Source organism: Euphorbia lathyris, chromosome 2 (genome assembly GCF_963576675.1).
Source record: "Euphorbia lathyris chromosome 2, ddEupLath1.1, whole genome shotgun sequence".
Taxonomy (NCBI): domain Eukaryota; kingdom Viridiplantae; phylum Streptophyta; class Magnoliopsida; order Malpighiales; family Euphorbiaceae; genus Euphorbia; species Euphorbia lathyris.
The window spans coordinates 86,981,609-87,002,827 of NC_088911.1; the positions used below are offsets into that span (position 1 = coordinate 86,981,609).

Consider the following 21,219-nt stretch of genomic DNA (forward strand, 5'->3'; position numbering starts at 1 on the left):
ACCGGGTCGTTACAACTTCAACAGGGAGACATATAGTATCAGTTGGTGAAGACTCTCGTGTTTATGTGTGGGATTACGATGGATCATCTAAACACACAAAAGCAGTCACATCTTGCGAGCATTTCTTTTTTGAAGCCATATCTGCAGTAGTACCTTGGTTTGGTATCAGAACAGAAACCAGGGGCTTATATAGTCGTACCTTACACAGTGCATGTGCATCCCCAAGGAGACTTGGCAATTGTTTCTTATACAGAGGAAGCTCTGCAACATCGCCCATAGAGTACCAGCACCAGCAGGCTTCTCTACTAGATGCTTGGGGGCTTATGTTTGTTACAGCCGGATTCGATGGAATTATCAGAACTTTCCATAATTACGGGTGCCTTTAGCGGATAAATAGTACTATTCTCTTCATCCAAATTAAAGGAGGTGTTGTGTTGTGTATCGTGTTTCAATTCCATCCCCTATGAGATGAGCCAATCCTATGATTCGACTGGAGACCATATGAAAGTGCACTACACTACCTTAGACCCCATTCCCCATTTTCACCTCTTCCCCTCACTGAAACTCTCTCCTTTATCTCCTCTGTTTCAATGGATCACCCTCTTCTTGTTTAGTATTTTTGGTACGCTCCTTCATCTTCTTCTCCTTTTTGTTGATTTTTCTTGATTTTTAGTAAAAGTTGCTGTTCTGATGTACACATTTCAATTTCTTTCTGGTTTTATTAAAAATGGACAGGATCACATTCAAGAGAATCATAAGGAGTAAGTAAATCAACTCAGCAGTTTCAGGTATCCTATATGTCATAACTTTGCTCAACTGTCTCCTCTCTGCCTGGTATGTTCTTCTTCTTTTCTCACTTTGAAGATGACCTTTCTTTTCCGTGACCTCGCCTGAATTGGTTTCATCTTGGATTAATGGCATGCGGGTATGGTCTACCATTTCTTTTAGAGAACAATCTTTTACTGTCAACGATAAACGGGATAGGAGCAGCAATTGAAACAATATATGTTATCATGTTCATCGTCTAAGCACCAAAAAAGCAAAAGGGAATAATATTAGGGTTAGAGCCTCTCCAATGAATGATACTGTGTATCCAGCTTCAATTCCATCCAAATGTTAAGTCCCCGATGAACCAATCTTATGACGGATATGAGTCGACTAGAGACCATATGGAGAAGTGCCTCAAGGTAATGGAAAGGTTGAAAGTGCAATGACGCCACAGTCCACAAGTGTTTCAATTCCATCCAAATGTTAAGTTCCCGATGAGCCAATCCGGCTATGAGTCGACTGGAGTGCCTCAAGGTAATGGAAAGGTTGAAAGTGCAATGACGCCATAGTCCACAAATGGTTCCACGCTCTCCCCCAACAAATGATCTTGCCTTAATCAACTAGAAGAATGCTTCAATTTGCGAATTTCTCCAAGATGCGTTTCTCTCGGAATACCACTGTTCAAAACCAAGGCCGTCTAGGCACTCGACATCAAGAATCTGCCTGATTTTCTCCTATTAGTCCCTCTAGGCGTTTTTGTGGTCCATAAGCGATTTTAGCCATCTGGACTCCGCCTTGGCCGCCTCAACACTACCTAGACCGCCTAGGCACCGCCTACGCGACAATGAACAAAACTATTTTTCATTATGAATTTGATTTTTTCTTTATTATAATTTACTTTTGAGATGTTTCAATTATATTGTTGTTGAAATGTTAATGTTTGCTAATTTTAAAGATATATATCACAAACATACGTGTTTTTATATATTAAAAAAATTTATATTATTATTATTTTTTAGATACTATAATATATAATTTAATTGAATTTATATAACAAATTGTTGATTAGCAAATAAAATACAAAATTACAAATCCGATCAATCCCCGACTAATCCCCAATTAATCCTCGAAGGCCCTGTCCGTCCGACTAGCGCCTCACATTTTTTACACATTGCGGAATACGTAACGCGAAAGGTGGAAGGCATAGACCTTCAGTCGCTAATGAGATAGGTCGAGGTACCATATGCACAACTAATTACCATGACTCCAAGGATTGAGATCCATCCAACCGCTCTAAATCTCGTGGTTGAAACCGAGCTCTTGATCACTGAGTTCAATAAGGAGAAGCTACAGAAGAACCATGTTTATAGGTTTGTCTTGGATGAGGGAATGATGAGTCAAATAAGCCGCTAAATCTATCAAAGAGGATCCCTCGAAAAGTAATTGGTGGAGAAGATGAGGAAATGGCTCTAGTTGCGGGTATCTTTTGTTGGTCCCGTATAACGTGACAAGGTTAGTTCCAAGGGGGGGGGGGGAATAGGAACTATTTAAAATTTTGTCCGTTAAGGCTGACTTCTTTTCTTTGAGAAAAGGTTTACACAGCGGCACTAAGTAGTTTTAAGACACAAGCTTAGTCAACTGGTGACTAAGTCTGCTTCTTTCCTTGAGTCAGGAGATAACACTTAAGTCTATTCCTGAACTCAGCTTCTTAGTGCACTCAACTCAGCGTGAGTTCGTTACTTAGTCAGTTTTATAGCAAGCAATATATAAAGGAGTTTAAAGGTTAGAAATATGTTACTCAGCAGACATATCCTGGTTCGGCCTCTCCGCCTATGTCTAGTCCCTGGAACTCATTCCGAGCTTTTTGAATCCTCTACTGAGCTCTTTAAAGGTAGAGCACGAAACCTTTTACAATAGAAGCTGAGTATACAAGAGTACCTTCCTCTATACCTCTACTCACTCCTATACCTATTGCTGAGTACTATAACCGAGTACTCAGCTTCTCCTTTCTATTCTTCTAGAAATGATAAGTGTTTGTCCTAAACAACAATTGCTAAGACACTTTAGATGAATGAAATCACTCTAGACTTTTACACAAAGATTGGAATTGGTGTAAGGTTTGCTTTGCTTTTCTCACAGAACTTCAAGTATGAATTTGGTCACGTTTCGACTTGATTGAAGATCTGCATCGAATGAAGCATTTGAAAGGCCTATTTATAGTGACACTTCAAGCACCGGTGATTTCGAATTTTGAAATAACCGTTGGAGGCTAATGGCTTCCTGTCGCTATCATTCTGGACGTGCTCAGTGTCGTTGGCCAATGAAATTCTTGTATCTTCTGTCTATGGCAGTGCTCAGCAGCTTTTCGTCAGATGAACAGAATGTTTTGCCATTTATAGTAAAGTCCTCCAGACAGCTTACTGCGTCTTCTGAGCTTTACCCAAAGTAGAAATACTTTGTCTACAAGTTGGTTCTGTTCTCCCGCTGACTTGTACTTCTTGTCGTTCAACTCAGCAGCTTCATCTTGAAGCAATTGATAGAAGGCTTCTCGATCCTGCTTCACGCTGAGCTAGTGCTTTGTTTAGAACGACTGCGTTTTGTCTTCCTGGGCCGTGAGGTCTTGATCTGTTGACTTGGGCTTGACTTCCACTTATGGGCCTTTAGGCTTAGTGTCTTAATGTCTTATAAATCAAATTAACTCAACATTGAACAAACACATTAGTGTGAATAAATCAAAGCATTTAAATTTAATGTGTTAGAATATTTTTATCAATTACATAAATAATTTTGTCAAATCAAAATCATGTGAAAAGGTCTTTCAACAAACTCCCCCAATTGGATGTTGGCAAAAATATTCAGTAAGGAACTCAGTGTTGAGCTCCCCCATGATAGTTGACCTTGTTTTACTTAAGATACTCCCCCGTAAGGGTTGAGCTATTGACTTAGTTTTACTTTAAACATTTCAAGGTTTAATCAAGTAAGTCTAAGGTCAGTTTTTAGAAATAGGTCAGCTCATGGAACATATTCTATTTAACTCAGTTAAGATGTGCGGAAGATTTAGATATCAGAGTACGCTGAGTATATCTTTCAAGCTATTTTTTTCTTGTAGTTAATTTGGACATCATGCTCTTTAGCTTTTCCCTTTCCCTTGGATTTCTGCTGACTTCCTGATGCTTCTCTTGATTGTTGAGTTCTTTGAGCTTGTTATTTCTCCCCTGTTTTGTCAGCATCGGGAGGAGGAAGAATGAAGGTGTCATTGAGGGCAACACAAGTTAATCGGACAGAGAATGCCTTGAGCTTGCGTGTGCTTTCATTTATGCCATAAAAAATAGGAACACCATCATCCAAGACAGAACGTGGAACCCTGACCGAGGCACTGAGCATACTCAGGATGTATTCTTGAGACTTTCCAACCCAGGTTATAGAATCAGTCAGCATGGCAAAGGCTTGATGAAACATCTTAAGCAGAGCCGAGTCATAATACTGACGTTGAACATTTGAGTGGCGCACATGGTTGAAAGTGACTTGAGAGTACCTCAGAATTTCATTCGTCTTGAGTTGGTCAGTTTCCATCTCTTCCTTACTCAAGTTGAGTAGACGGACAACCTCACTAATTTGCTCAATGGAGCATTGGGAGGAGGAAGAGAGTTGCTTGTTGGTTCTGGCTTGCTCAGATTGAAGCTGGGTGAAGAGTTGATGAACTTCAGCAGAAGTTGCATACATTGAGTTCGCAGCTGACAGGTTATGAAGTTGACCCTGAAGAGAGTTCATGTGATTGACCATTGTCAGCTGGAGTTCGGCCAGCTTTGTTATTGATTCCTGTCTGGGCTGTTGAGACTGAAGTGAAGTCATGACACTCAGAAGATCCTTAAGACCTTTGATTTCCGTGAGAAGCTGAGTGACAGACGAAAGTTGAGTTGGCTCAACAGGAACTGACCCAGCGGCATCGGTATTGGTTTGATGGAGGTCCTGGAGTAGAGCTTGAGCTGAGTCAATGATTCTTCGACCAGACTCAGTAGCATTCAGATAAGCATAGGATCCATCATTGTTTGACCCAGTTGCCGGAATATGAATAAAACCGGATGGAGGAGGTGTTTGGTTCAATTCATTATTTGAATTACCAGCATGATCAGCGGCTGGACTTGAGTTTAGATTGCCAGCAGGAGCTGACTGGTTGATATTTTGGACTTGTGGTTGTGGAAGAGGATGATCGGCAGAATTATCTACTTGCTCAGAGTCAGGCTGAAGCTGACTGGTTTAAGGAGGTTTAGGTGTTTCAGCACTGACCTGAGCAGGTATTTCCTTAGCTAGCTCAACATGTTGAGGAGCAGGAACTTCGAGCACTTGCTCGGTATCACCTTAGCTTAGAGTAGCAATTGAGTCGGCATGTTCCTTAGGCTGAGAAACAGAGGCTTGCTTTTCCTGTTGCTCTGGTGGAGACTCAGTGGGATTTGAGAAGAATTTGAACTGCATATCTGAGAGGTCAGTGATTGGATCCCGCAGTGGTGAGTCATGCATTAGATCAATGATAGGGGATTTATGTGCCTTCTTCTTAAGTCTCCTTAATCTCTTAGTCTTTTGAGGAGAGGGGTCAGCAGGAATGGACTCAATTGAGTCAGTAGGTGAAGTTGCCCCTTGATCAGTGTGATCCTTTACTGTTGGCTCAGCTTCTTCTTCAACCTGCTCAGTGTAGGTTGTTTCATGTTGTTCAACATCTGATGGCTCATGTTGCTCAACATTTGCTGTCTCCTCAGCATCAAACTGACCACCCAATTCTTCTTGATCTTGGTCAGTGGGATTTTTCTCAAGAACAATGTCCTGACTTCTCACAAAATGAGAGTCTTCAGAGACAACTACTCCAAGTGGGAGTACGTCGATGGGACTTAACCCAGAAGAGATTTTCTTATTCTTCCTAAGTGGTTGCTCATCAGGAGTATCCTCTTTTTCTTCTTCTTCCTCAGGCTCAGCTTGCCTTTCGAGGTTTTCTGCTGACTTAGGCTCAGCCTGTTCTTATGCCACTTGAGGCTTTGTTCCTCTAGATACAAACCGAACCTTCTTCAGTGGAGAAACAACATCTTTTGAAGAGGTATGAACAACTTTTCTCTTTCTGTCCTGTTTGTCAGCTTGAACTTTCCTTTTTTTCTTTCCTTCTCTGGTCTGCATCCCCTCGGAACAACGGCCCCTTTTCCTTTCTTAGGCACAATTGGTTGATCATAGAATAAACCAAACAATGCAGCTGCAGTAATTTCTGTACCCCAGGTGTGAATTTCCTCAACCAAGCTCACCCGGTGATCTTTGAGGATTCTGGTAATAATAGAGCCTAACCTAAGGGTTCCAGTACTTCTTTGAAACCCACCGATTATAAAGACTGGCATGTTGATCGACTTATAGGTCAACATGTGCCAGATGAAGCACTGCTCGAAGTTTGACGATGAGTTGGAGTTGACCTTTGGAAAGAGGAAATTGGTCAGTATGTAGTGGGCCATCTTTTAGTGTTGACCCATGGAGGTACTCGAGATTTCCCCAACATGACCTTCAGGTTTACAAAACTCAGCGGGATACTCAATTTTATCTTGGTCACCTGATTTGCGAAGTTTTGCTCCTTCGTTTTTCAGTTTTAGCAGTGAGGCAAGGTAAGAAGGGTTGATGAAGATATCTTTCCCTTTAACCTTGGTGACCATGCAGTCCCGGTCATCATCAGTGGCTCTGAGGTTAGTGTAGAACTCCTTCACTAACTTAGGATAGGTGGCTTCTCGAGTTGAGAACAACTCGGTCCAGCTGTTCTTTGAGATCCACTCACAGAAGATTGCTCAGCTTCCACAAATCCCTTCGAAAACCAGCGAGAGTGGTCAACCTTATACCCCCTTACGCTCTCGTAGACTGGGGAGTAGGTGCGTTCCACCGGTTTCTTTGCCTTGTCATGCTTTTGTTTCCCTTTCGAGGAGGTAGCTTGGTCAGCCTTGGTTTTCTTGCTCGGTGTAGTGACCTTAGAGTGTCACGCTGACTAGTTTCTTAAGACTTGGTGGGAGTCTCGCTATATTCCTGCTGAGCAGGAGATGGAGGATTTTCATTGGAGCGGTTGTCATCGTAACCAGCACCGGAGACATTCTGAGAATCGTTAGACATGATTCTTAGAGAAGTTTGAGAAGTTTGGGATTTTTTTTAGAGAAGAGAGTATTTGAATACCAGAAATTTCTAAGCGTAAAGAGGTAAAAGTGGGAAATCGTCCACTATTTATAGAGGTGTCGAGTTGATCTGAAGCGTTGAGGTGGCCGTTTGACCTCGAGATACTCAATCGACAAAGATTCTGACATTTATGACACATTCGACGCATGTATTTTCTAATTATTGCGCTTACGTCATCCTAGGTGGCTATTTAATTCGCGTGTTTCGGATTAAATTTTGCCACAGATCTTTACTCAGTGTTAAGGATTCCAAACGTTTAAAGTTCTGAGTAGTCAGTGTTACGCAAAGGAATTATTCGTGTGCTTAGTAGCTCAGCTTAAGATAACCACTCAGCGTGTATATCTACTCATCATGTAATAGTTATTGATTTAGCACAAATCATTTAGCATGGTAATTCACTCAGTATGCATATATCACATATTATACTTGGAATTTATTGAAGATGATTAAACATACCAATGGCTTCTCTAAGTATGTTGATTTGCTCATGAGCCGGTGGCTTTGTGAAGATATCAGCAAGCTGCTCATCCGTTGGGACATAGGTCAGCTTGATCTCTCCCTTGAGTACATGATCTCTGATGAAGTGATGTCTTATGCTGACGTGCTTCATCCTGCTGTGCTGGATTGGGTTCTTTGATAGGTCAATGGCACTCTTGTTGTCACATTTGACTTCAATTGTTTTAGTCTGAACGCCATAATCTTCTAGTTGTTGCTTAATTCATAGGACTTGAGCAACACAGCTTCCAGCAGCAATGTACTCAGCTTCAATGGTTGACAGGGCTACTGACGCCTGCTTCTTACTGAACCAGGACACAAGACAGCTTCCAAGGAAGTGGCATCCTCCTGAGGTACTTTTTCGTTCAAGCTTGTCTCATCCGTAGTCAGCGTCAGTGTATCCAATGAGTGTGAAATCATGAGTATTGGGATACCATAAACCTGCATTCACTGAGCCTTGCAAATATCTAAGGATTCTTTTTACAGCTATGTAATGAGATTCCTTAGGGTTAGATTGATATCTAGCACAATAACATACTGAGAACTGAATGTCTGGCCTACTAGCAGTTAAGTAGAGTAGAGAACTAATCATACCTTGGTACAATTTGCTGTCTACTGACTTACCATTTTCGTCAGCACAGAGAACAATGTCAGTGCCCATAGGGGTAGATATTGACTTGCAATTCTCAAGTTCATACTTCTTCAATATCTCCTTAGCATACTTAGTTTGACTGATGAAGATGCCATTTTTCCCTTATTTGATTTGAAGTCCAAGGAAGAAGTTGAGTTCTCCCATCATTGACATTTCAAACTCAGTCTGCATCTGCTTACTAAATTCCTTGCACATGGACTCGTTAGTGGCACAAAAAATAATGTCATCAACATATATCTGAGCCAGTAGGGTATCTTTACCCTTCCTCTTAATGAATAAGGTTGTATCAGCTTTACCTCTGACATAATTTCTAGTCAGCAGGAAACGGGTCAGCCTCTCATACCAAGCACGTGGTGCTTGCTTGAGACCATACAGAGCCTTTTTGAGCTTATAAACGTGGTTTGGGAACTTAGGATCCTCAAACCCTGGAGGCTGATTAACATAGACTTCCTCGTTTATAACTCCATTAAGGAATGCACTCTTAACATCCATTTGAAATAATTTAAAGTTCATATAACTTGCATATGCACATAAAATTCTTATAGCCTCTAGCCTTGCCACTGGGGCGAAGGTCTCACCGTAGTCAATACCTTCTTGCTGACTGTAGCCTTGAGCTACAAGTATTGCTTTGTTCCTGACCACGTTCCCTTGTTCATCTAGCTTGTTGCAGAAGACCCATCTTGTTCCTATGGTCTTCTGGCTTCTTGGATTTGGCACTAAGTCCCATACTTCATTTCTTCTGAACTGACCAAGTTCTTCTTGCATTGAACTCATCCAGAACTCATCGTGCTCAGCTTCAGAGAAGTTCTTTGGTTCCTGAACTGAGATGAATGCTACGTTGCTGAGGTATCTCCTGAGTTGATTTCTTGTCATCAGGGTGTTTTCAGCAGCATCAAGAATAGCACTTTCTGAGTGTCCTCTTGGTATTCTGATCTCTTTTGGAAGAGTGATGTCTTGAGCTGGTTGTGTTTCAACAATCTCTGCAGGTATAGATTGGTTAGTGAAAACAATTTCAGTTTCGCTTTTACCTTTGGTCAGCCCTTGAGGTAGTGACTCAGCGGCTGTTTCTTGGTCACCGGGTGCTGAGTATGGATCATCCTCAGTCAGCTGCTTATCTTTTCCTACAGGGTTAGTTTCATCGAACTCAACGTGTACTGACTCTTCTAGGACCTGAGTTCGTTTATTGAAAACTCTATATGCTTTGCTGTTTGTTGAGTAGCCTAAAAAGATAGCTTCATCAGCTTTTGAATCAAACTTAGCAAGACTGTCTTTAGTATTTAGAATAAAACATTTACAGCCGAAGGCACGAAAGTATCCAATGTTGGGCTTTCGTCCTTTCCAAAGTTCATAGGGAGTCTTCTTTAATATGGGTCTGACTAGAGCCCTATTAAGTATGTAGCAAGCTGTGTTGACAGCTTCTCCCCAAAAGTACTTTGGAAGCCTATGCTCACTCAGCATTGTCCTGGCTATTTCAACCAAGGTTCTGTTTTTCCTTTCAACAACCCCATTCTGTTGAGGCGTTCTAGGAGCAGAAGCTTCACAGAATTCAACAAACTGTTGGTTTTTGAATTCTCCACCATTATCACTTCGGATGTGAGCTAACTTAAGGTCTTTATCATTTTCAAGTTTTCTTACTAAAGTTGAAAACGTCTCAAAGGTTTCATCCTTGCTACTCAGCAAGATGATCCAAGTGTACCGAGAAAAGTCATCTACAATGACCAAGGAAAATCTTCTACCACCCAAGCTCAGCGGCTGGACTGGACCGAAGAGATCCAAGTGTAGCAACTCTAGTGGACGCTTGGTTGAGACAATGTTTTTACTATGAAAAGACGTTTTAGTTTGTTTTCCAGCCTGACAAGCGTAGCATAATTGATCCTTTTCGAACTTAAGTTATGGCAGTCCCTCAACTAATTGCTTTCTTGCTAATTTGGCCAGGAGGTCCATGCTTAAATGACCAAGTCTCCTGTGCCATAGCCATGAATTTTCTTCCTTTGACACTAAGCATACATTTTTTGAAAATTTCTTTTCCAAATTCAGCATAAAGACATTATCAATACGAGGGGCAGTTAAAATTAATTCATTTGTTTTTCCCTCAAGTATTTTACATCCAGTGTCATCAAATATAACTTTTCTCCCATTATCAAATAACTGAGCTATGCTGAGTAAGTTATATTTAAGTCCGCTGACTAGGGAGACTGACTCAATAGTAGGATTACTACCAACGGTTCCTGGCCCTACTATCTTACCCTTTTTGTTGTCTCCGAAACTTACGCTTCCACCTCGTTTACGCACAAGTGTGATGAACTGAGTTTCATCACCAGTCATATGCCTCGAGCATGCGCTGTCAATGTACCACATCTTTGACTTCTCAGCACATCTCAGGCTTACCTGCAATATAGCTAGTTATCTTTAGGTACCCAAGTCTTTTTGGATCCTTGTTTGTTAGGCTCAGCAGGTAAAGCATTATACTTAATCTTATGACGACATACTTGGACAGTTTGTCCATTTTTCCCACAGAAGTCACAGCTGACCTTCCGTTTGGGATATCTCACTGACTGGTCAGCACACCTTTGTGGTGTGTCCCTTTTTCCCACAGAAGTCACACTGGACATTCCATTGAGGATTCCATCTCTGCTGACTAGTACTTCGGTACTGAGTGTTCAGAGGAATATTTCTTTTATTCGGAACCTTGAATTGATTCTGAATAGATGTGACATCCTTTCTCAGTTTCTTAGAATCTGATTGGACCCCAGAGACAAACTTATGCATAGTTTCTACGTTGCTATGCAAAGTTGAGTTGTCTTGGAGAAGATATCGAAGGTCACTTAGTTTGACCTCTTCAATCTCGTCACATCGCCTGCTGAGTGCTCTAACCTTCTTGTTACACTTTTTGATAAGTGTGTAGAGGTCACTCAGGGCATTTATCATTTCATTTCTGAGCAAGGGTAGTGATATTACCTCAGTTGAGTGTGCCTCATCGTCAGATGCAATGGAGGGGTCAACATGCTCAGAAACACAAGGCTCAGCAAGCTCATCTGCCATGAAGCAGATCTTTGCTGACTCAGTGGCATCAGCTCCTGATGATGATGACTCATCACTATCACTCCAGGTTGCCACCATTGCCTTCTTGCTATTCTTCTTTTCCTTCCTCAAGGTAGGACAGCTTGATTTGATATGGCCAGTTTGATGACATTCAAAGCATGTGATGGGCTTTGAGCTGTCCTTCTTGTACTTGCTGTCGCTAGACTCAGCTTTGTACTTGTCAAACTTCTTGTAAGGCTTCTTGGAGTATTTATCATTCTTTCTGAACATCCTTTTCATCTTTATAGTGAACATGGCCATCTCTTCATCGTCTGTTGAGCTCCCATTAGTGGAGTCAGCTTTCATGACAAGAGACTTTTGCTTCTTGTCCTTAAACTTCTCCTTCACCTCAAAATTCTTCATTGAGATCTCATGGGTCAGCAGAGATCCAATGAGTTCATCATACTTGTAGGTGGTCAAGTCTTGAGCTTCCTCAACATCAGTTTTCTTGGCTTGCTAGCTTTTGGGAAGACTCCTCAGTATCTTCTTGACTTGCTCTTCCTCAGTAAAGATCTTGCCAAGTCTTTTGAGCTCGTTGATAATGTTTATGAATCTTGAGTTCATTTCAGAGATTCCTTCATCATCATTCATTTCAAACAGCTCATACAGCCTCATGTGCTGGTTCACCTTGGACTCCTTAACTTTGTTGGTTCCTTCATATGTGACCTCCAGTTTCTTCCAGATCTCCTGCGCTGACTCACAACCTGAAATCTTGTTGTACTCTGCAGCATCTAACGCACAGTGAAGCATGTTTATAGCCGAAGCATGATTTTGTAACTTCTTGAGGTCATCTTCTGACCACTTAGCCTCAGCTTTGACAACCGTTTGGCCGTCAATAGTTTCAACAGGAACACATGGGCCTTGGACTATAGAAAGCCATGCACTCATATTTGTTACCTGAATGAAATTTTTCATTATGTTCTTCCAAAAGGTGTAGTTAGACCCGAAGAACAGAGGAGGCCGAGTAATGGACAGTCCCTCAGGAAGAATCTGAGTTGTCTGATTTCCTAGGAGGAAACGAGTGTTGTTCTCAGCCATTGTGGGGATCAGCTCAAGATAGTTATATCTTGCGCAGTGAGCTTTTAAGCTCTGATACCATTTGTTGGTCCCGTATAACGTGACAAGGTTAGTTCCAAGGGGGGGGGATAGGAACTATTTAAAATTTTTTCCGTTAAGGCTGACTTCTTTTCTTTGAGAAAAGGTTTACACAGCGGCACTAAGTAGTTTTAAGACACAAGCTTAGTCAACTGGTGACTAAGTCTGCTTCTTTCCTTGAGTCAGGAGATAGCACTTAAGTCTATTCCTGAACTCAGCTTCATAGTGCACTCAACTCAGCGTGAGTTCGTTACTTAGTCAGTTTTATAGCAAGCAATATATAAAGGAGTTTAAAGGTTAGAAATATGTTACTCAGCAGACATATCCTGGTTCGGCCTCTCCGCCTACGTCCAGTCCCTGGAACTCATTCCGAGCTTTTTGAATCCTCTACTGAGCTCTTTAAAGGTAGAGCACGAAACCTTTTACAATAGAAGCTGAGTATACAAGAGTACCTTCCTCTATACCTCTACTCACTCCTATACCTACTGCTGAGTACTATAACCGAGTACTCAGCTTCTCCTTTCTATTCTTCTAGAAATGATAAGTGTTTGTCCTAAACAACAATTGCTAAGACACTTTAGATGAATGAAATAACTCTAGACTTTTACACAAAGATTGGAATTGGTGCAAGGTTTGCTTTGCTTTTCTCACAGAACTTCAAGTATGAATTTGGTCAGCATTTCGACTTGATTGAAGATCTGCATCGAATGAAGCATTTGAAAGGCCTATTTATAGTGACACTTCAAGCACCGGTGATTTCGAATTTTGAAATAACCGTTGGAGGCTAACGGCTTCCTGTCGCTATCATTTTGGACGTGCTCAATGTCGTTGGCCAATGAAATTCTTGTATCTTTTGTCTACGGCAGTGCTCAGCAGCTTTTCGTCAGATGAACAGAATGTTTCGCCATTTATAGTAAAGTCCTCCAGACAGCTTAATGCATCTTCTGAGCTTTACCCAAAGTAGAAATACTTTGTCTACAAGTTGGTTCTGTTCTCCCGCTGACTTGTACTTCTTGTCGTTCAACTCAGCAGCTTCATCTTGAAGCAATTGATAGAAGGCTTCTCGATCCTTCTTCACGCTGAGCTAGTGCTTTGTTTAGAACGATTGCGTTTTATCTTCCTGGGCCGTGAGGTCTTGATCTGTTGACTTGGGCTTGACTTCCACTTATGGGCATTTAGGCTTAGTGTCTTAATGTCTTATAAATCAAATTAACTCAACATTGAACAAACACATTAGTGTGAATAAATCAAAGCATTTAAATTTAATGTGTTAGAATATTTTTATCAATTACATAAATAATTTTGTCAAATCAAAATCATGTGGAAAGGTGTTTCAACATCTTTCATGGCTACCTACCGGATGGAGTTGCTAATCTATCCACATACTTAAAGTTTACATTCTAAGTTGATTTTCATAAAATTTTAAAAAAAGTTTATGTGTATTACACTTCAATCAAATTCATGCTCCCTACTCCCTCAATCTTGGCCCACTCCTAATCTTCTCTAACCATTTCCTTAAATGCCATCATATCGGTTCAATCATAACTCCTATGTGAGTAATTTTAGGGTACTCCTATAGTAATTTTAAAATCCCACCAATCAATGCATGACACAAGTATATATATTTTTTTCTTCCACCAATAATGCTCATGCAGTGGGATTAAAAACAATTTTGTTTGGTGGGAAGTATTACTCCAGTAGAACAATAAAATTTCTCCTTCTGAGTTTTACTCATCTCTTCTTTTTGGCACCTAAGATCCTTCATCTCCATCCTCTAACTCCTGGGAAAGCTCTCTCTTCTCGTTTACTCCAATCTTTTTCTCAAGGTTTGTTTTCACCTAATTAACTCTCAATTTGTTAATTTTCTGTAAGTGTTTTTTTATTGGGTTTGTTTACCTTCTATTGCATTCAGGCACTTTGATTCTATTTTGTAGCCGTGTCCTCATCATTCATCACTTCATTCATGTTGTCAACCCTTCTTTCTTATAATTACCTATTGATGTTTGTGTTTGATTATTTTATTTTTATGTTTAATTGATTTATTTTCCAGATTTGATGTAGGAAACAATGCTGAAGTTTATAGTTCTGATTTTGCTTCTATCTTTTAAATATGTTTTGGTTTCGGATTGATTGAGGTTGTCATTTTCATGTTCTTGGTTTACCCCTTTGATGTTGGAGATCGTTATATTAGCAATGGAATACAGGTAAGTCCCTTCCAATCTTGAACTGCACTACAATTATGTCAAACTGTGATTCGTTGTAGAAATTTCGCTTCATTGACGTTTTGATTCATTAAGTGCATATGGTTGTGGACGAGATGAAAATATTGACTAAAACTTTTCTAAGATATGTCAATTAGAAAATATATTGGATTACTAACTAAAACCACAAATGGTTGATCTCTTATGTTCTTTGTTTTCTGTGAAACTGATTTAAATAGCCTATTCCTCTCCTTCTTTTTAGTAGCCTTTGTTTTTCTCACTTCGTTTTCTATAGGTGTTCGCATTACGGGTGAAGGATATCCCTGCTGCTCATTAAAAATGAAAAAAAGGTTAAGTTTCATCTTCAACCATTCAGAAAGGACAATACCTGTTTGATTAAATGCCGACATGGAGTTTGTGTTTTCCTTTCCCTATTGAAAAGTGGCCTTAAGCTTTATTTATATGTATAAATTGGATTGAAATTTTACGAAGAAAGAAAACTTTGAAAAATTTGTTCATTATCCAGGTCGAACCTCATCTTCTAGACTCATGCCGAATGTTGATTTGTGCTAACTGATCTCTGCTGTTGTATGTTTCTTTCATAACTGACACTTTAGGCACCATTGCAAGAAAGAGTTAATCAAGGGTCATACCTATACTTGATCTTTGGATTTAGCACTTTCTTACTCGAAGGATATGAAATAACCTTGATGAGAATGAAGCTCCATCAAAGAAAAGAGTTGAATTTGAAGAAGCTATCAGTTTTGTGAACAAAATAAAGGTAGCAAAATAATTAAATTGTGGTTTTGTTTCATTTTGAAGGGTAGATGTCTTTTCTTGACTCTTGAGTTGTGCTCATTGAATTTTCACTTACAGGAACGTTTCCAAAATGATGAACATGTGTACAAATAATTTTTAGACATTTTGAATATGTATTGGAAAGAGCATAAGGACACAAATGAGGTCTACAGTGACGTAAAGATACACAATTTTTGGTTGTCACCTTTGATTATTTATGTTGATTGGTCTGCATTTCATGGAAGGGTTGTTTTTATTATTATCTGAACACCAAGATATATTTTGTTGTTTTTATTAAATTATCTTTCAGGTTGCTTCTCTCTTTGAGGACCTTCAAAGAAAATTGTTGGATTGTCATTATTTCTTATAATTATGATATTCAGAATGGCCAATTTGTTGGATTAACTCAAACAAATGAAAAGGCATCACCTTTGTTTAACTGATTCTTAATGTTGAGGAAATTATATATTTTCTAGCAATATTGGATAGAATTATTTAAAAGGATGATGACAATGATGAAAGTCCACAAAGAACATAGAAGGGCTATTGAGAAGGAAAACAGAGATAGGAGAAATCATGATCAAGATGATAGGGAGCCTGAACATGATAGCAATAGGGACTTCAGCTCCCAGCGTTTCCCTGACAAAAGGAAAGCTAATGGTTGAAGGTTTTGGAGACTCTCATATTTCTTCTTATGAAGACAAAGACAATTTAAAGAGTAAGCTAAGATTTCTTCTTATTTACATGTTACATTTAGTCGAATTATTCAATCTTTCTTAGTTCTAAGTGGCACCAATCATAATTGCTCGAGCAATCAGGACCTTCTCTACTAGAGGCATAGACCCGCAAAGGTAAGTAACATTGTAACCCCCGTCCCGGGTCGCGTTGAAAATACACAAAAACCCAATCAATTATCATAATTGCGTACAAAGAACAACATATTCAAATAATGTCTCCTTGTTCATTATTGCCTATCAAAAATCAATATTCAAAAGGTTCAATAATCAATAAAACAATTTAATCGATCAATAAAAATTCACTCAATCTAAACAAAGTAATCCAGTTCAACAATATATTAAATCCTAATAAATGCTCATAAAATTTCTAATGGAAATAAGACGCTTGTGCTGGCCAACTTGAATGTAGAGTAAACCTGAAAATCTAGCAAATAGGAGAATCTCTGAACCTAGCCTGAAAATGTCAACGTGGCAAGGGTGAGCTGCCTACTCAATAAGAATAATTACCTACGTTTATATATATAATTTCATGCATCTTAACATTTAATTAATCAAACAATTAACAATCAATCAATCAAGAATACAATATAAACATATAATATCGTATATGACTCGATTTACTTCAAACAATAAAATTATAATTTATTATCTTTATTTTTAAGGGCCCGACTAGACCTAAGTGAAATATACCCAATGGTCTCATGGTTAACAATATTCCAACTGTACGCTATCGCCCCCAGTTTCAGGACACGTACCCTTTCAACCTCATAATGATTATTTCAATAATACAGTACTGCTATCGCCCCCAGTTTCAGGACACAGTATAAGCTCAATTAGAGCAAAAAAACACCCTACCCAGGTGCCTGTGATCACAGTATCAACAAACCTCTAGACCATTGAATATAACCACCCAAGCTAGCTATTTATGTTTTGTTCTCACTCCAAAATAATCCAACACAATTTCATAATTCATAATTGAATTCATATGAATTCTCATTCTACCATGATATAATTTCATAGCTAATTACCTCAATAGATAAATACATAAGAACACCATTTCAAAAGAAACAAAATCATATATCGATAAATAAATTCAACTGTACAAAGAATATTTAAAACTCCACATCTCAAATGATCATATGTATAAATAATCACAAATCAAATGATAACAAAATACTCAACATTTATTTTACTATTCTATGACAATATATCAATAGACACTCACATAAATATAAATAAATATATAATAGACATAAATATATATAAACATAAGCAATTAAGTTTACCTCTCGTCCCAAAAGGCTAATCAAATTATTCGGGTTCTAATTGACTCATTTCTGGTTTCCCGGAGTTTCGCCGGAGCACGGTGGTCGGTCGCCGGAAGTTCGCCGGAGATGCCGGAATCGCAAACCAAGACTATCACGAGATAGCCAACGATCAGGGGAGTCTAAAAGTACACCCCCTTCACAACTAAAACCGCCTAAAATGTCGGGATCTAACACTTTGCCGGTGAGAAATATCCGCTCCGATCACCATACATTTTGCTCAGAAAAATATCAATAGTAATCTCAAAATATTCCTTACGAAATAAGAAATTTAATGGTATGATTTTTGCTTCAAGAGGTGGCCCGAATAAAAAGTTACGAAGGAAAATATAATAGAAGAAAATAAGAAAAAAGAAAGAAAAAGGTGATGCAGTATCTTCTTTCCCCGTAAAACCAAAATCGTCCCCTCCTGTAACCTAAACTCTCCAATAATAATAATAATAATAATAATAATAATAACTTATTAAAAATAATAATAATAAGTAATAATAATAATAAAAATTTGAATAAGTAACTTTAAATATAAAGGTTAATCAAAGGGCACGTATATTAAAAATATTATTAATAATAAAAATAATAATCTAAATTTTAGAAAATAATTGGTTCATGATTATTAAAAATTTAATAACTACTAAAATTATATACTAAAATTTTATTTCAAAACACAGTCTATAAAATTCCGGATGTTACAAACATCATGTTCATTTTATTTCTGAGCTTTTCCATTCTCTCTGCTAGCAACTAAGTTCGTGCACGGCCCTACCTGAGGACGAATGGTTCGTTGAAACAGTACAATCGGCCATCAATAAACTTCTTTTAGGAACATCCGGGTCTGAGACATCTGAGATTGACGAGGATCATATTATTTTGGATGACAAGATTGATGGGTTTTTTTATTCATATAAATCTGCAAGTAATTAGTTTTTGATCATTAAGGTAGTAGTGAGAACATATGGTTTGGGGATTGCAATCGCTACAAATTTAAATGTTTTTAGATGTGTTAAATTGTAGCAAAAAGGAGGATATGTCTTGTGGGATGTTGATTCTTTTCACAATATATTTAAATGTTTTTGGTCTTGTGGGATGTTGATTCTTTTCACAATATATTTAAATGTTTTTGGATGTGTCACCAGTACAGAAATGGCCTATTGCTATGCCTCATTAGCTACGGTTGTATAGATAACTGAGGCTAAAGGGCATTGGGGTCGGTTATTTAAATAACCGACCCAAATAATACCTTATGGGCATCGGTTATTTGATATAACCGACTCTAAAGCCCCTAAATTTTGAGCGCGCCTGTTTTTGAGGGTCATTGGCGTCATTGGCACCACAAACAATAACATTGGATTTGGTTTTTAATTTTTTTTAAAATTTACTTTTAAAATGTTAAAAGTAAGATCATTTTATCTTTATGATTAGTTTTTATCTTTACCTAATAAATATTTGAACGATTAGAATTACCTTTATTTGACTTCCACATAGAAATAAAATAAATGAAAATATTTGCAATAATAAATTGAAAAAAATAAAAATCATTTGATAGTATAAAAAATATTGAAATTTCTAATCAAACAAAAGTTAATTAATATGATCTTAAAATTTATCAAACTGTCTATAGTACGAAACTCCCCAAATGAAATTTCGACTTCTTCATTCATGTTAGACATGTTCACGGGTTACACTGGATAGCACAAGCTTTTGTAAAAAAATGACAAAAAGCATAGGTAACCTCCTGAACTTTGCTTGTTTTCAGGATCAAACTCCTAATCAATTATTTTTCCACATTGAGTCATTGAGCATTGATTCTCTTATGGATTCGGTCGTTATTTAACTTTTCTATCGAGTTTGGGCGGCACACATCGTTAGGGAGATTCGGCTTATTGACGTGGACAAATAAAAAATAAGAATTTATTGACTAGGATTGATAGAGAGTAAAAAATAAGAAGAAATTACAGAAATTAGGTTCTTCCAAACTCAATCTTCACCTCTCCCATTTTGTGATTTTCAGAAATGGAATCGCCAAATTGATCTTCTTCCCTCCCAAACTCGATGGAAAAATTAAATAAGGGACAAATCCATGACAAAATCAATGATCAATATGAAAAAATAATTAACTGTTTGCCTAAAAAAAATTACTTAACCTCGACTAAGCCCAACTCGTTGTTATTTCAGGAAGGCTCGGGTTGGGCTGAGTTTCGACTTAAAAATCCAATCAAAAAACGTAACCCAAATAAACTCATCTAAAAAATATAAATAATTTTTAATAACTTATAATGTATTTTTGAATGAAAATAGGGCTTTGTTGTTGGTTCTATTCTAGGTACTTGCCACTTCTACAAAGCATCAGGTATATATATATATATATATATATATATATATATATATTTCATTTATGTTAAAGACTCTCATTTTATGTTCTTTGGAAACATAATAATATGTAAAATTGGACTTGGACCTCTTTAGAAAATGAGATCGAGTTTGAAGGAGAGATTTGTGTTCGTAGAAAAAAAATCTTTAGGCAATGGAATCACTAGCATACAGGTTGAAACTTGAGACTCTTATTAATGAAGAAAATATGAGCTTACTTTTGTTCATCATTCATTAACATTTGTTTCATTACATGGTGCAGTTTTCCAGTGACAGTGACAGACCTCGAAGAGTTATGATCACCTCTCAAGATTCTTGACTTCGTATATTTGATGGATTTGATGTTGTACAGAAATTTAAAGGTAAATTATGTCTCCTATTGTTGTTGCAATTTAGTTAAAAGTAGCATTTTATTATGTAACTTATTAGAGTAGAGGTGAACATTTTCACTTTATGCATATTATGTAGCTATATCCATGATTTATTTATATTGTTGTTTGATTAATTTACTGTGTTGGGAGTTTTGATTACAGGTCTAGCTAAGTCTGGGAGTCAAAGGTCAGCTTCATTTACTTCAACAGGGAGACATATAGTATCAGTTGGTGAAGACTCTCGTGTTTATGTGTGGGATTACGATGGATCATCTAAACACACAAAATCAGTCACATCTTGCGAGCTTTCTTCTTTGAAGCCGTATCTGCAGTAGTACCTTGGTTTGGTATCAGAACAGAAACCAGGGGCTTATATAGTCGTACCTTACACAGTGCATGTGCATCCCCAAGGAGACTTGGCAATTGTTTCTTATACAGAGGAAGCTCTGCAACATCGTCCATAGAGTACCAGCACCAGCAGGCTTCTCTACTAGATGCTTGGGGGCTTGTGATTGTTACAGCCGGATTCGATGGAACTATCAGAACTTCCCATAATTACGGGTTGCCTTTAGCGGATAAATAGTACTATTCTCTTCATCCAAATTAAAGGAGGTGTTGTGTTGTGTATCGTGTTTCAATTCCATCCCCTATGAGATGAGCCAATCCTATGATTCGACTGGAGACCATATGAAAGTGCACTACACTACCTTAGACCCCATTCCCCCTTTTCACCTCTTCCCCTCACTGAAACTCTCTCCTTATCTCCTATGTTTCTTGGACCGCCCTCTTCTTGTTTAGTATTTTTGGTACGCTCCTTTATCTTCTTCTCCTTTTTGTTGATTTTTCTTGATTTTTAGTAAATGGTGCTGCTCTGACGTACACATTTCAATTTCTTTCTGGTTTTCTTAAAAATGGACAGGATCACATTCAAGAGAATCATAAGGAGTAAGTAAATCAACTCAGCAGTTTCAGGTATCCCATATGTCATGACTTTGCTCAATTGTCTCCTCTCTTCCTGGTATGTTCTTCTTTTCGCACTTTGAAGATGACCTTTCTTTTCTGTGATCTCTCCTGAATTGGTTTCATCTTGGATTAATGGCATGCGGGTATGGTCTACCATTTCTTTTAGAGAATAATCTTTTA

At 38.3% G+C, this 21,219-nt stretch overlaps 1 long non-coding RNA gene across 1 annotated transcript; it reads right to left on the minus strand.

The window, feature by feature from the left end:
- Positions 1-16,263: 16,263 nt before the first annotated feature.
- LOC136220773 (uncharacterized) lies at positions 16,264-17,737 on the minus strand. Its single transcript, XR_010684713.1, has 2 exons — positions 17,300-17,737; positions 16,264-16,467 (listed from the first exon to the last, which is right to left on the minus strand). It is a non-coding gene; the product is annotated as an uncharacterized lncRNA (long non-coding RNA).
- Positions 17,738-21,219: the final 3,482 nt, after the last annotated feature.